This window comes from Lithobates pipiens, unplaced genomic scaffold (genome assembly GCF_037356315.1).
Source record: "Lithobates pipiens isolate NorthernLeopardFrog02 unplaced genomic scaffold, aLitPip1_a1.2 Scaffold_67, whole genome shotgun sequence".
Lineage (NCBI taxonomy): Eukaryota > Metazoa > Chordata > Amphibia > Anura > Ranidae > Lithobates > Lithobates pipiens.
Genome location: NW_027507889.1, coordinates 1,658,617 through 1,664,616, shown reverse-complemented (window position 1 = coordinate 1,664,616; position 6,000 = coordinate 1,658,617).

The following is a 6,000-nucleotide window of genomic DNA, read 5'->3' as shown; positions in this document are numbered from 1 at the left end:
TTTAGGCGTGTCTCGCTGTTTTCTCCACATACAAGCGTAGACTTCTTGCAATCGTTGCAAACACACATCCAAGCGTAGACTTCTTGCAATCGTTGCAAGCACGCATCCAGACATAGACTTCTCGCAATCATTACAAGCACGCATTCGAGCATAGACCTCTTGCACTTATTACTAGCACGCATTCGAGCATAGACCTCTTGCAATCATTGCAAGCACGCATTCGAGCATAGACCTCTTGCAATCATTGCAAGCACGCATTTGAGCATAGACCTTTTGCATTCATTACAAGCATGCATTCGGGCATAGACCTCTTGCAATCGCTGCAAGCACGCATTCGAGCATAGACCTCTCGCGGTCATTACAAGCACGCATTCGAGCATAGACCTCTTACACTCATTACAAGCATGCATTCAAGCATAGACCTCTTGCAATCGTTGCATGCAGGCATTCGAGCATAGACCTCTGGCGATCATTGCAAGCACGCATTCGAGCATAGACCTCTTGCACTCATTACAAGCACGCATTCGAGCATAGTTCTCTTGCAATCATGGCAAGCACGCATTTGAGCATAGACCTCTTGCAATCGTTGCAAGCAGGTGTCCAGGCACAACTTGTTGCAATCATTGCTGGCAGGCACTTCTGGCTTGCTCAATAGATTGCTTTGGGGAAGACCTGGATACCTTCCTAAATGTACGTTGTATTACGGGGTACTTATATTTATAGGTATAGTTGATCCAGGGAAAAATCCGATTGCCTCTCGAGGGGTCAGGAAGGAATTTTTTCCCCGGCTGTAGCAAATTGGCCTATGCTCTGTTGGGGTTTTTTTTCCTTCCTCTGGATCAGCTGCGGGCGTAGAATTGGGTGTGTCGGGTTGTGTGATACCTTATTTATTTTGGTTTGGTTGGACCGGATGGACTTCTGTCTTTTCCGGCCTGGCTACCCATGAAGCCTACCATAATTCCTTGCAGTCGTTGCAGGCACGAGTCCTGGCACAACTCCTTGCATTAGTTGCAGGCACGCATCCTAGCATAACATCTTGCAGTCATGGCAAGCACGCATCCTGGGTAACATCTTGCAATGCATTCAAGCACAACTCCTGTAGTCTTCGCAGTGCACATGCGGTAACACGAATGGCTCACAGTCACTACGTATACATCTCCAGTGACAAACTCCCAGGCAATTGTCGCAAGCACATGTTTAAACACAACTTTTAGTCACGCCAAGGCTCGTGACTTAGCATAACTTCTTGCAATCATTCGTTGGCAAGCACGTTCTCAGTGGCACACAAACTGGCTACACGTCATTTTCAGCAGCACTTAATTGGCCTCTCGTCTCCCGTGGCTTTCTTACAAACCACTCACTGTTGTCTGTCTATCCGTCTCTTCCTTAGGACAGTTGAGTTCAGCTTCCGTCCCGCACCAGGATCATGTTGGCACACGCAACTGGCTTCTCCCTGTAGCACGCCCAGGCTATTTCTAGCCAGCGTTCGGCATTTCTTATCCTTACAGTGCACGGAGAGCCATCTGTCGTTACGGCCCATACAGCAAGATCCCCACCTCGGGGCATCCAGAGGCATCAGCCCATAGCCAACGGCAAACGCTCGCCATCACAACTGCCATCTTTAGGGGCATATTATATCCTCGCATATTCTCCAGTCTAGTCGTCCAAAAGACACCTACAGTCCCTACACGGCATGTTGAGTTCGCTATGTGCATCATCCCTCAGGGTCGCGCCTTGTGTCGCGCCTATTGGATTTACTGTCCCTCTCACAGGATCCAGAGCAAGTCCTCAGCCTGGATCCCGCGGCAATAGCAGTCCTTGCTATGCGGGAGGAATTCCTATCGTCTGGGAATGGCATCTCCCTGTTCATTCCCTCCGTGTCTTCCCTTTCGCCCCAGGTGATGACCGACGCAGCGGCCTCCACGGGCTTGCAGCTGTTTTTTGGCCACCTCCGGCTCGCAGCTCCCTGGCCTCCCCAGTTACTGGCAATTCCTGGCTGCGCCAAGGCGTCCTCTCTGTTGATTATGTCCTTCCTACGTCAACTGGTCCAGCTCTTGTTGTTGTTTCAGTTCAACATCTATTGTTCCTTTATCCACGGTAAGTCCAATCAGGCAGCGGACGCCCTCTCCCGCTGTAACCTTGTCTCTTTTCCGATCAGGTACCCGGAGCCGGACCAACATCAGCAGCTATCCCGGACTGGTCTCAACTAACCCTGGATTAGCCCCTCACCTCCTAGCGGCTACCCAACTTATCGATCACTCCCTTTCCCGCAATACCCTCAAGGCCTATCAGTCAGCCTGGAGGGCCTTTAACCGCTTCATCACGTATCACAGCACAGTGACGTCCCGTGTCAAGCGAGTCGTAGCCTTCATTTCCTACTGCCACTCGCAGTTGGTGTTATCCGTTAATACGATCCGGCTATACCTGACCGGTGTACAACATTTCACGTCCCTCCAGGACCCTACCGTACCCTCCTTATTTTCTTACCACACCGTTCGGGCTGTTATGCGCAGTGTCCAGAAGCGCCAGCCGATGGCCGGCACCAAACCACCGCCTTTCACAGGAGACGTTCTAGAACTATGTCAGATATCCTGGCCACTTCACCTTTCGGTCTCCACATGAGTGGCATTTACAAGCAGCCATACACCTGGCCTTCTACGGCTTCTTACGGCCAAGCCAGTTTACTTGTAGTAGCCTCACAGCACGCATGCTGTACAAGCACCACCTGGTCCGATACGAAGACCATTTCATCTTACACTTAGCAGTCTCCAAAACGCAGCAGCTTGGCTCGGGTATGGACACACACTTCTATAAAACCAACAACCGCTGGTGCCCGGTCACTGTTCTCATCCGCGTGTTGACCCTTTTGGCCAACCAACCAGGAACTGGCCCGCTTCTGCCTTTTCACACGAAACCTCTCGACGCAGCCCAGTTCATGGAGCATGTCAGGATACTCCTGGGCATCCTTCACCTCAATCCTGCTCACTACTCCGGACATTCATTCCGTATCGAAGCAGCTTCTACTGCCTCCCGCCAAGGGGTCCCGGTCCATGTTATCAAGAAATTGGGTAGATGGAAGTCCTCCTGTTTTGCCCGTTACATACCCAAACTGCAAATAGAGATGGCCCAGGCCTTTGTCAAACTCACCCAGTGACAGTCTTGTCTCAACAAAGTGCAACCCCTACCTGGATGTTTTGCCCCCTTATTTTGGCATACCGTACGTTAGACCAGGGCACACTTTCAGGTCCATTTCAAGGAAGCGAGTTTATGTTAACCTTGTTTGTCATCCTTATCCGTATCGGTCTGAGGGCTCTGGACCATAAATAGAAAGGCCAGTATGGTGGCCTGAAATTATGGGAGGAGCCCGGTGGAGTATATAACCAGCCGTCCGCCCGTCTTCCTCGTCGGTTCCGGTGCGCGATACCCGCCCACCCATCCCCTTTATCAGGGCATTTCTCTAAGCATACTCCTCAAGTGAGTACTCATTTCACCCATTTCATATTCATTTCATTTTAAGGTATGCCCCCTTATTTTGGCATACCGTACGTTAGACCAGGGCACACTTTCAGGTCCATTTCAAGGAAGCGAGTTTATGTTAACCTTGTTTGTCATCCTTATCCGTATCGGTCTGAGGGCTCTGGACCATAAATATATATATATATATATATATATATATATATATATATATATATATATATATATATATAAGGAAGCACTTTGCCATGAATGCAGAAAACTATTTAAACTCCTCCAATAATTCATAATAGGACTTGTGGATTCATTGCTGTAGTTTTTTTCACACACACACACACATATATATATATATATATATATATATATATATATATATATATATATATATATATATATATATGTGTGTGTGTGTGAAAAAAACTACAGCAATGAATCCACAAGTCCTATTATGAATTATTGGAGGAGTTTAAATAGTTTTCTGCATTCATGGCAAAGTGCTTCTTTTCTGAAATGAATCATTTGAAAATGTTGACCTATTCATTCATGTATCTTTAACCACTTGAGGACCTGCTTTGCCGGGACCACGTCTATTGACGTCGTCCCGTGCACGAGTGGCCTGCGTGCCCCCTGAGGGGCGGGCGTGGCGAGCTCTGTGATCAGCAAGTCTATGAGACTCGCCTGATCACGGATCGGAGCAAGGGGTCGATCCCGACCCCTTACCACGTGATCAGCTGTCAGCCAATGACAGCTGATCATGTGATCACAACAGAGCCAGTAATCGGCTATTTTTCAGCGCGAGGAAAAAAAAAAAAAGCCGATCACCGGCAGCCGTGATCGGGACATCAGCCCTGATCACGGCCAAGTCATCAGTGCCCACCTGCCAGTGCAACCTAATTAAAGTAAAAGTGCCACCCATCAGTACCACCCCTTAGTGCCTGTAGTGCCACCCATCAGTGCCCATAGTGCAACCTAATTAAAGTAAAAGTGCCACCCATCAGTACCACCCCTTAGTGCCTGTAGTGCCACCCATCAGTGCCCATAGTGCCACCTATCAGTGCCCATAGTGCCACCTATCAGTGCTCATCAGTCCCATCTATCAGTGGTACCTATCCGTGCCCATCCGTGCCACCCATCCGTGCCATCTTATCTGTACCCATCTTTGCCCATCAGTGCCGCCTTATCTGTGCCCATTAGTGCTGCCTTTTCTGTGCCTATCAGTATCGCCTTATCTGTGCCTATCGGTGCCACCTTAACCGTGCCTATCAGTGCCCACCAGTGCAGCCTATCAGTGTCCACCAGTGCCGCCTCATCAGCGCATTTCAATGAAGGAGAAAAATGACCTGTTTGCAAAATTTTATAACAAACTATTAAACATGATTTTTTATTTATTTTTATTTAGCATTTTTTTGTTCGTTAAAAAATAAAACTCCCAGCTGTAATTAAATACCACCAAAAGAAAGCTCTATTTGTGGGAAAAAAAATTATAAAAATGTCATTTGGGTACAGTGTTGTATGCCCGCGCAATTGTCATTCAAAGCGCATCAGCGCTGAAATCTGAAAATTGGTCTGGGCAGGAGGGGGGTTTAAGTGCCCAGTAAGCAAGTGGTTAACAAGACAGTTTTATTTCCCCCCAAAAAAAAAAAAAAAATAACTTGTCATCTGCTTTACTGAGGTTTTGGTATGCCTTTTGCTAGATCAATAGAATTAGCCCTGGTGTTGCATACACACGGTCGGACAAAGTTGTTGGAAAATCTGATTGTTCAGAACGTGATGACGTTCGATCGTTGCAACAGGACTACGTTGCGGCTAGTAGCCAATAGCTTTGATCTCGTAATTTGATCTGGGCACTTTGTCCAAACGGAATTCTCTACAAACGATCGGACAAAGTCCGATCGGATCATGTTGTCGGAAAATTTTATATCCAGCTGTTAAACTTTGTTGGTTGGACATTCCGACAGAAAATCTCAGATGAAACCCACACACGGTCGGATTATCCAACAACGCAGTCCGATCGGATATTTTTAGTCGGTGTGTACAGGGGCTTAGAATAGTTCCACCATACTGAAGGTTGGTTCTCTATGAACCTTAGTAGCTAATGGGCCCATCATGGTACAAGCCATATCTTTATCCATTTCCTGTAACATGATCCACAATGTGCGAGTCAGCAAAAGCTTAGTATTAGGCCGCGTACACACGCGCGGACTGTTTGCCCAACCTTGTTCGTCAAACAGTTTCGGCAAACAGTCCGCTCAAAATTTGCATGAGCGGACTTGCCCACACACGAGCGGACTGTTTGAGCGAACTGTTTGCCAAACAGTTCGGTCAACTTTTGAAATGAACGGACTCGCCCACGTAAGGAGGAGGCAAATCCGCCCATTTCGAGCGCGTGTACAGGTAGGCGGGGCCCGCGAAGGAGACGTCGCGGGCTCCGCCGCCTGGAATGGGCTTAAAGGGGAACCCCCACGCCGAAAAAAATCGGCGTGGGGGTTCCCCCAAAGTCCACACCAGACCCTTGTCCGAGCACGC